Below are 11,387 nucleotides of genomic sequence, written 5' to 3'. Positions count from 1 at the left end.
CGATAAGAAACAAAAGTTTCAAAATACGCAAGGATTGCAGCAGTGGGCGCCGCAAAATTCGCAAAAAGTAGCTTCATACCTCTTTGATAAGGACTAGTAGACCTCGTATCGATGGCGCCAAAGTCATGGTGATAAGAAACAAAACAAAAAACAGGGATTGCAGCAATGGAGGCAAAATTCGCAGAAAGTACCACAATCACTTCAACTTCAAAGACAATCACACTGACTTTAACCTCAAAACCCATCAGGCGGATCTCAGCTTAAAACCCTCATATCACATCATAGCCCTAAATTCAACCTTAATATCACATCACGTCAATGCCCTTCATTCAACTTCAACGTCACATCACCTCATAGCCCTTCATTCAAGTGCTACTTCACCTCACCTCAACCTTTTACCCCTTCACTTCATTCAACCCCACATCATTCCTCATGATGTGATGGTGAATGAGGTCGTTGGAGGCCATCGTGAATGCATTCGCCGACCTATGTAGGGAGGACATCAGGACGAATAGCGGACAGGGGGTTAGTATGCGTTCTTGGTCGCCTTCAAGGGGAACTGTGCCGACATTCGTCGAGAAACTCGGCCGGAAAACCTGGGGAAAACCCCAGACAGTGCAACCTTTGCGGGGATTCGAACGGGCTTCACCTTTCAGTATCTTCAGCGAAAGCGGTCATCCTAACCACTATTGATCCTGGTTGAAACAAATTGGAGCATAGTTGCTGAAGGCACAGGAAAGTGCATGGCAAATTTCTGTAAACTCTATGCTTTTCTGAAAGCTTCTAACCTGGACACTTCGGATACGTAGAAGCTCTGCCGTATATTGATAATTCTTTCAGCAATCGAATGGCAAATATTACCGCGCCAGCAAAGTGCACGGACTCGGGAAGTGCCAAGAATGAGGCGACTGATACCGTCTATTGAAAATGGAGGATACTAAGTGAGGCATCTAGGCGAGGTCGTGGCAGTTCTTGGGATCGAGTACAGTGCACGTTTCGTCGTCGAAGCTGCACCGTTTGTGTATCCAATGATACTAGAACGTAAACCAGACACGGCTGGGTGCGAGGGTTCGAGAACAGCTTCAGTACAGAGAGCAGACGACACGTAAACGCAGACAGAGAAAGATAAGTCAAAAGATGCCGCGGATTGACACATAGTATTTCTCGCGGGGACAAAGTTCACAGGCTACAACCGTTAATAGTTTAAAGTATAAACTGAAGTTAGCCTGTAACTTTACGGAGTATTTCAACATCACGTGGTATCTCTTCGCCAATCCAGGGCCGACTCAAACTTTATCCTCGGCGAACATCGGCACCTTTCGGTTTCTGGAAGTGTTCTGAATTAATTGGTGTGAAAAGTACTAATAACTTTAGTTTTCAAGTTATTTTCTTTTTTTGAAGAGGAAAGCTGTGATCCCTATGGCGCGTTCGGATGCTGTCGTGTACCGTCTGCTTCCTGACACAGCTGAGCAAACAGGGTATAATAGACGCGGAAGTATATGCATTCATTCATGGTTGGGCAATGTTCTACTGCGTGCTGCTTTGGTTGCGTAAGAAAATATTTTATGGTCAGCCACCATGGCGAGAAGATCACGGATTTTGCTGCCGATGGTCCTTGCGTGTCTTTTTCCTACTGGTGCACAGGAGATGAAAGCGTGCTCTGACGGAAAATTAAGTAAACCGCTTTTGTATGTTTCTTGCAGTGTTTGAGGGTAAACGAAAGCAACGACCCTCTAAACAGGATATGTGCGCTGCAGTGTTATTATGATACTAGTTGATGAAATACCGATTCTAGCGATTCTAGCATAACCTACCCATGGAATACCATTCACGCATAAATAATGTAACCGACTGAAATATTAAGTTCTTGATAGAAGATGGAAGTCGCTGAAGGCACTCTTAGCCACTTGAGGCTTTGTATCTGTTTGTCCTTTGTGTGTTCCAGCCTCAGAACATGAATTCTCTCATATCAAGTTCTTGTTTACGATCTAGTTTTATGACGTTACGGCTCATGCTATAGCATGACCACGTTTCTTTAAAGTCATAATAGATAAGGTTCAATTAGGTTACGTTAGTTGCTCCCCTTGTCGGTTCCTGACGGAGGGGTCGCTGTTTCGAAACAGTGGGTGCAGTGATTAATTGTCCCTGCGACAAAGTTCGTGTACTGTCTTCAAGAGTGCACCTGGGTAGGACTGCGGATGATTTGAACCACTTGGGGTTTCTTTCGATGTACACGGAAAATATCCGACACACGGTGCTGGAAGCAATATGCTTCTCTCCTCGTTATTGCATTGTTACAGGGCTGTCCGTCGTTAGCCAGGCGCTCTGATGGTTACCTCCCCCCCCCCCCGGCATACGGTAAACAGCGCTTGACATGCGACTGACACTGCTATAAAACGAGCCGAATAATGATCTCTCCCTTTCTCTTTTCTCCTAACGCTGTTTATTTCTCCTAAGCGCTGCTCGGATATCTATCGCCTCGCTTCTCACATCAAGGCTGCGTTTAAGCTAGCGTCTCACGTGGTGGTGGGTGCCCACTGTGCTGGTCACAGATGGAACAATGAGTGAAGCGTAGATAGAGTGCGGAACCTGAAAAGAAATATAATGAAATGAATGAAAATGAAACTGAAACTAAATACAGAGGGGACTGGTATTTAAAGGAACAGACCAATGAAACTAACAGGCAAAAATGGGAGAAGTCTAGCACTCGCAAGTGAATAAAATAAGTATTTAAAGAGATAAAATAAAATAAAATAAATGTTTCAATCTCTTTAAATAACAGACCAATGCTGCAATGCTGCTTCCTAACTTGCGCTACCACTGATTCACTTTCCGTCTTCTTTAGCCGTATAATTGTAATATAATAATAGTTGAAATAGACAAGCTTCACAATTCTTACACAGAGGGACGCATGCGCGAGTTGAGCATGATGACAGTGCGAAGAAATGATGGCGCCCTCTTGGCCCTTTCTTCGACACCCTTTCTTGGCTAGCTAGTTCTCCAGCTAACTAATGCCGCCATATACAGGTGACGCGCCGTTTCAGAAAAATGTATATTCTCGCGATTTCTAGTTCCCGTGGTGTTAACAGGAGACTCTTGTGGTGTCTGTAATGTGTACATCAAAATTTCGTGTTCAAAATTCTCGTGTTCCCGTGCTGTCCGCATTAGACAGGCATGCCGTTTTTGATCGCCGCATCAGGGTGGCCTACTATCACAATAAAATGATGCTGGGGCATCCTAGTATGTTTGGTGTGCGCACCAGACTGACGTAGTGTTTCAAAGGTCAGCTACACCGATTTCCTGATGTATTGAAACGGTTGTGATATCCAGAACGAGGTCATCCAAGTGTCCCCGAAACGCCCCTTCGTTTCTCAATTTTGGAATTCTTCCGATTACGAAAGTTAACGAATCAAAGAAACAAGAACGAGTCATGGGCGCAGCCAATTTTGTGACGTAGATGTGGAAAACATGCCCTAACTACGTAGATGGGGTACCATGCCCCTGACTGGATGAAAGCTGAGGCTTTCTTCGACTTTCCAGTCGTGGCGGTCGGCCATGAGGTTCCGTTCGACCGGGTAACCCATAGAGCTATTGGACGATGGAAACAACTGCGAACTCTTCTCAACAACATTACCGACAAGAAACTGTGAATATGTTCTCGAGAACTTTGCACTTCCTATTCACTTTCTATTCAGCACTTCCTCTTCCTTTGTTCTTTTTATTAGTACGTGTACTTAAAATTCCACAGCTGTCATTGAAACAACATTTTCCCAGTCAGTGACAGAGGGTATATATTTTGTCACAAACCGAGCAACTCCTGCGGAAATGGTTGAGGCTGTCCTCCGCCTTGTAATACACAGAGTACAAGTGTTCTCCCGGTCCACAAATCTTCTGTCTTATTTGTACAGAGAAACAATTATGAAACAGTATTCAACGTAAATAACGGCATGCTCGGCAAATAAAGCTGGCGATACTGAAGACCTAATATTCCTAGGCTACAGGGGAACGAGGAAGAGAAGAGCCTTTGCATGAATGGGGCCGCGCAGCATATGGCTGTTACTTCAAAATAATAATGCCACAAAATTTGGTGAGAGTAAGCTGGTGTATTCAGTTATGTTGGTCACATACTGCACCCCTTGGTTTAATCAACGTGATTTGTGTTTCTACAAACCAGGACCCGGCCAAGGGTTAGGCCCGACTGTGCTAGAAATATCAAAGAATATATCACGCTCACATAGATACGTAGTATATTAGGCTCCTATGATCTATATGGATCTTCAATGTTGGTTTGCCCACATCTCACCGGAGGCTTTTAGTGAAAATCGAAGTACAGCCGACAAGAGGCTTCCAGTGAACACCCATAAAAAACAGAAATGATACACTGTTCCAACGATATTCAAACAAGTGCAAATATAGGTTGTTGTTGTCATGTGCACGCTACTACATTACAGGTGACCAACAACCAGTTGGAGATCCAAAGGGGTGAGAGCGAACGGGGGGGGGATATGTTAATTAAGAAAAAAGAAAGGAAAGATCAGCCGGAGAGCGAACGGTTGTATAATCACCCCTTCCAGAACGGCAGTGTGTATATTGCACTTCCTTCTCTCCCCTCCATGGATCCGCCATTGCCAACCGCGCCTTTGAGAGAACACAAGCGTAATACCATTGCAGCAATTATCCTGAAATTCTTAATTACCATCATCATGATGACCAGAAAGCAATGACTACACACAGCCTGGAAACCATATTGGACTCCTTCCATTACGTATTCTCGAAAGAGCATGTTGACTGCCGTCCAGTTCATGAAAGTGACCGGGAAGCCCAACACGAGGGGCAAGAAGGGATATACACACAAAACATTGGGACATTGTGCATGCCCCTTCCTATCCTTTATTGTGTTTTCTTCATGAAACTTTCTTTTGATGTGGAATTAAGGCGCAGCCATACACTACACTGTTTACAAATCAGAGCGTTTTTCTTTGACACAACAAGCTATAGAAGGTTCACACTCTTCTTCAGCATTGCAGGTGCCTATGGTTCATGTTAATTAGTGTGGTATGCCATATGCGTGCCATGGAGACTGGCACACGGTGAGGCATGTACGTTCAAGAGGCAGACAACTATTTGTCATATCATTAGAGTCCACACTTCTAGGTACACACACGCAAGACAAGGCTGACTTTTTGGAGGTTGTCTATATTGAACAGGTATATCGCCAGGTATTTTGAGATGCTGCAAATGTGTGCTACAATAAATAGTCTCTGCTATGCTATGGTTATTGGTCAATGCTGCCCATAATGTGGGAATACAGTCTTGTACCACCTGCACTCTTCAAAATGGTGGTTGTGGTGAAAGGGCTCGCCGTTGTCGGCCTCACGAGGTGGGCAACGTCACGACTGATTCCCTGGGGAAATGTGCGTCCTGGGCCGACTTCTAAGGTAACTGTGCCGACAATCACCTTCATGCACAACGCAATGTAGACCAACCAGCGTCCACAATGATATCCTCGCCCTCCCCATTGACTTAAAACATTTTTGTACGATTTTGCATCAAAAAGGTTAGTACAACAAAGGCATACACTCCCCTGTTTTGGACAAATCAGTATTCACTGGGGTACCATTCCGAGCTGTGGTGGGCCTGCAGTGCGTTTAGTGGTGAAGCAATGCTGTAAAAAAATTTTCCCGTTATAATGACGGTCTCCCACAGTATCTCAAATGCCATTTGCCGTACTAATTTATTGTGTGATATATTATTTCAATTGTGTACTGCACTTTACTAACTGTGGCAAAACAGATACCATTGTTTTCGGTCCGAGGACTTAGGTCATAAATGCTCCACAGCAAAACTGCATCATGCTCTGTATTTGTTGTTCACGACATTTCAAACATGGAATTGACCGTGCATGCACCATACCATGGCATGGCGCATGCACGAGAAGGTCTACGTTTAATATGGCCGAACATGAACAACTATTAGATTACATGATCTAGTATTGCTATATAGCATTTATGGGTAATGTCCTGAGATCAAACAACAGTATGAATGAAACCAAATATTCAATCTTTTGAATATTTTTGTTGCATAACATTTCTCTGTAATGGCGCACGCCAACCTGTCTGAAGCTCATAGAAGCAGAAACTATTGCAACAACTCCTGTTTGCAATTTTTATCTATCGATTCTAGTATCTAATAAATATTAACGCGTGGACTTCTAAGGTTTGTCCTATAAAATTCGCTCTTATTTGGTTTCAGATGATTGGTTACGCAAAAATATGTTGTGTACTTTTCACACGAAAGAACACGAGCTACGAAAACAGGCATACGCGAATAGTGTCCGTCTGGTTTCGTATTTATCTAGTCTCGGGTATTAGTAATATGAATTCTAATCACCAGCTCGTTTGCTTTTTAGCAATTCGTTCATTGCGATTTTTGTAAAAACGTTCCTATTTGTGTACTATTTCTGGGTTTTTACTGTGCTAGCAGAGCTTTAGTTTATAACCGAAATTTTGACGTTGAAGTTATGCCTTCCTGATGGTTTATGTTGATGACAGTTATGAAATTTCACGTAACGGTTCCGCGTTACGACTTGATATAGGATCAATTAATGTTGTCAATGGTCGTCAATTGAACGACGTTAACATAATTAAGTTAAAAGTCAGCACATTAAGTTCTACTCCAAGAAACCTTGCGAGCCTCTCCAACGAAAAAGGGGCCTGAGAAATTCCCGCAGAAATTCCCAAGGGCTGTAAAGTGTATCAAGGTGTCAGGCCCTACCCTAAGCATCACGCCAATACTTGTCCAGTATTGGACCCATATGCGCTGCCAGGATTACCAATATTGGGGAAACATGGGCTGCCAATATGGGAGCAATATGGGGAGTGCAAACGGGATCGATATTGGATCAATATCGGGACCACATCTGCAAGCCCGTTTTACCCATATTGCGCCAATATTTCCGTCATAATGCCAACGGGGACTCCGTGTAATAATAAAGCATTATACGGTATTATATCCACCACTAATATTACTTCTCTCTTCTTTTTGTTTTTGCTTCCATCCCTGCAGATCTTCTTATTGGTCCACAGAAACAACACTGCATCGCCCTAAAAACGATGAATAGGTGTGTAGCGATCACCGCATCTTCAGCACACGAGTCATCACTATCAATACCTCCTGCGCACCTGCCCCCGCGGCGCGAGTTTTCGTCTTCGACTGCATCGCCATTCCCTGTCATTAAACCGTCATACTCTACTACTAGAGCTCACTCGTCTCTTTCATAGCCTCTACAACTGGTGACCCGAGACGTTCTACCGGCACCGTCCTAGTGTGATGCCACGTCCATCTTCCCGCTGGGACATTGCATCATCGCCGGTCAGGACTCATGTAGGGGAACACCACCTCCTCTACATTTCCTGAAGCCATTTCCATATCTGAGATAACAGCAGAGACTGTCGCCGCCGCTTTCGTCGCCGGCTGTGTGTCCCGTTTCGGCGTATCGTCCACTGTAACAACCGACCGCGGCAGACAATTTGAATCTCATCTCTTCCGTGAGCTCTGCTGTCTCCTCGGGACCCGGGACTGCCGCACCACCGCCGACCATCCGGCAGCGACTGGCCTGGTCGAGCGCTTTTACCGGCAACTCAAGACCGCCCTGTGCGCCACTGGCAGCCCGCTTTCCTGGCCTGATCGTCTCCCGCTGGTCCTTTTGGGGATGCGTTCGGCCGTTAAACAGGATCTGCGATGCTGCCCTGCCGAGTTGGCCCTTGGCACCACGCTGCGCTTGCCCGGTTCCTTTTTAACCCCAGTCCCCGCTGACGCTGTACCGGACTATTCGTCCGCACGCCTGCGATCCACCTTCCAAGACCTCCAGGCCACTCCGACCCAGAACCAGTCTTCACGCCTGACGTTTAGACCATCAGGCCTTGACACGGCTACGCACGTGTTTCTGCGCCTGGTCGCTGGGCGACCACCGCTCCAGCCTCCTTACAGCGGGCCGCACGAGGTCCTGTCGCGGTCGCTGAAGCACTTCCGCCTGCTCCTTCCCCGAGGTCCGGACTCAGTTGCGGTCGACCGCCTCAAGCCAGCCTACCTGGACCCTTGCCCGTCTCCTTCGGTAGGAGTGTGTTCAGCGGACACCGTTTCAGCCACCCAGTGTCCCAGCGCGACGAGACCCCTCCGCCACGTACAGTCCTCGTCCAGAAAGCGTCGCGCCATTCTCCTCTCCGGGGGGGGGGGGGGGGGGGGAGAGCCATGTAGCGATAACCGCATCTTCAGCACACGAGTCATCACCATCAATACCTCCTGCGCATCTGCCCCCGCGGCGCGAGGTTTCGTTTTCCACTGCATCGCCATTCCCTGTCATTAAACCGTCATACATCGTAGAGCTCACTCGTCTCTTTCAAAGCCTCTCCAGGTGCTGTGCCCGTGTCGTTGAAGGACCCTGCGAGTCCCACGGAACTGCAAATGCCAAACACGCCTCAGCAGCCTTTATTGCGATCGCAATAGTATATAAACCAAATTTCCAAACTGCTCCTAGATGCGAAGGAGCGAAACACTTTCGTGACGTTGACGGACATGCTCCTCACCAACTCACACTGCCTGCAGTAACTTGAAAGCACCTAGCGTTACAGACGAGACATCCCTAGCAGTAATTGGTCGTGTCGTACTCTAGGGGTGTCCAGTTAGAGACATGGGTGTCTGGTTCGAACCCCACAGCGTCTGGCGTATTTTCCCTGCGCGGCGCCTTTGCGGAGGGTTGTCCGCGCGCTTATCGGCGAGGGAAGGGCTGCGTGCGCGTTTATCCTCTTACATTTTTCAGCCTGGGCCAACTTCTTTCGTCATTTTTCAATCTGCGCCGACTTTTTTCGCGACTTCTTCCCGTGCGCGACAGGCGGCGCTCGGGTGGAGTCTCTTACCGGTAGGCGGAGCGTGGCCAGAGGGTTGCGTGAGCGCTTACTTGCTCACATTTTTCAGCCTGGGCCGACTTCTTTCATCATTTTTCAATCTGTGTCGACTTCAATCGAAATTTTTTTGCAGCCACAGCAGGTGTGCAGTAGGCGATTTACATGCAAAGGATAGCCATACACAAAAGTACAAGTGAAAATATATTTATTAAAGTCATTAGTGTCAGGAATTAGGTTATGACTCAGTGTGAAGGAGAAAAACTCAGCCAAAAAATCTGATGCAATAGCATTGAAGGGGTATTTTATTAGTGATAATCACGCAAGTTTTCAATTAAGCAGAAGGAGTAGCACATTTTAATCAAATAAAATATTTTTAATCAATACGATTACAATCAAATTAAAAGTTTTATTATAAAAAGTCTAACATGACCAACCATAGCGGAGTTTTAATTACAATGTTCTGATATGTAACTTCATGCGCAACAGCTAGTATTCCATTATGACACATTTAATCAAAGAATATATTTTTAATCAATATGATTACAATCAAAATTAAAAGTTTTATTATAAAAAGTCTAACATTATTATACGTGACCACCATACTGGAGCTTTAATTACAAGTGCCGATATATGTATGTGAACAGCAGAGAACCTGGAAGACCATGAGACACGAACACGAGAGGAAATAAAATCTATAACAATATATTGGTTAATCAAAACAACAGAGGAGGAGAATAATCTATCATTTTAACTATCATAAAATCATCCTCGTGACTTCCCCATACAATTTTCATTCTAAGAGACACTACAAACCTTACTTTGTTTTATGAATTCAACACAGAAAATATATTAAAAAATGAACATCAACACATAGCACGCTCCTAGCCAACAATCAGCTCTAATAATATCTGCCCTGATTTGTTGAAGACGGGAGGCGTACACCTGACAGTTATGAACATTTTCGAGCGCAATAGGGAAGATTATTCCAACATTACACAATTAATCAATTCCTTATTAAGTAAACAGCATAGACATACGGAAATAATGAGAAAAACGATCAACAGCTAATAGAGAACCAAAACACATCACATAAACAACAGACACATGCAGGAAAATAAATGAAAAACAATCTATCAAAACGATCAACATGCACGGATGAATGGCAGAGAAACACTTTGAACAGCACATGATGAATAATTTAATACAGCACAGAGCTAACGCTGAATAGCAGAGAAACAATCTAAATGGCGCATCTGCCAACGTGTAAACAACAGACAGGAAAATATTACTGAAACAAGATCAACAGCTAAAGAGAACCAAAATCCAACACGTAAACAAGGGGTACACAAAGGATAAATAGTTGAAGAACAATCTAACAAAACAAGAAACATGCACGGATGAATAGCAGAGAAACACTCTAAACGGTGCATCTACCAACGGTAAACAACAGACACATGCAGGAAAATAATTGAAAAAGAATCAATCAAAACGATACACATGCACGGAAGAATAGCAGAGAAAGGCTTTGAACGATGCATCTGCCAACATGTAAACAACACACCGGAAAATAATAGCGAAACAAACTATCAAACATTACAATTTGAAATAATATATCTTTTGAACTATCATAAAATCAACCTTGCGAGCTAACAATATAGAATTTTCATCCTACTCAGGCACTGTAAACATTACCTTGACAGAGCTATCCAAACACACACCACAGCTATGCTTTACAATAATTACAACCAGACTCGAGACCCGGCGGGGTCACTCTCTCCCTCTATGCAGCCCGGTGGGGTCACTCTCTCCATCTATACAGCCCAAAGCATGGAACCTGTTGTCAATCTGTGGGGGTGGGGAAATCCTCTCTCTTTTTCACATTTTTTTCTCCAAAAGGAAATATTCTTAGGTTCGGTGTGCAGAGACGAATTTTTTTTTATTGATCGCAAATAGACATTAGAATTATTCGACTCTCAAGAACACAATAAGAATTCTATCAAAAACAATAGAACGCAAAAATCTAAGAATAGACTTTCTAAGCAAACGAGAAAATATTATCGGTGCAAACAATACTCAACGAGAAACGTTGCATTTAATGTATTTCAGATCAGACACAACTATTAGGCAATCATTATTCTCAACTCACAAAATATCAATGGAGTGAAAGTCAAGTTTATTCAGTGATAGAAACAATACTAATTCGAAAACGAGAAACAAATTTAATTACATAATTTTTAATGATAACTTTGCAACAGTAATTTCTACACGCAGAAGCCACAAACAACTCATATGAAATGCAAAATTATTGTGTTTGCTATAGCGGAAATCAACGCACACAACATTCCAATCTAGTAGAATATTTTTATTAATATCAATCGAGTGATCATCTGAAACAAAGTCAAAGCAGTAATTAATTTAGGCAAATATTTTCCTAACCGAGTGTGCAAATACATCACAGAAACACGTCTTTTTCATTGAGGACCC

This window comes from Ornithodoros turicata, unplaced genomic scaffold (assembly GCF_037126465.1).
Source record: "Ornithodoros turicata isolate Travis unplaced genomic scaffold, ASM3712646v1 Chromosome121, whole genome shotgun sequence".
Classification (NCBI taxonomy): domain Eukaryota; kingdom Metazoa; phylum Arthropoda; class Arachnida; order Ixodida; family Argasidae; genus Ornithodoros; species Ornithodoros turicata.
Note: the sequence above shows the minus strand (reverse complement) of the source record.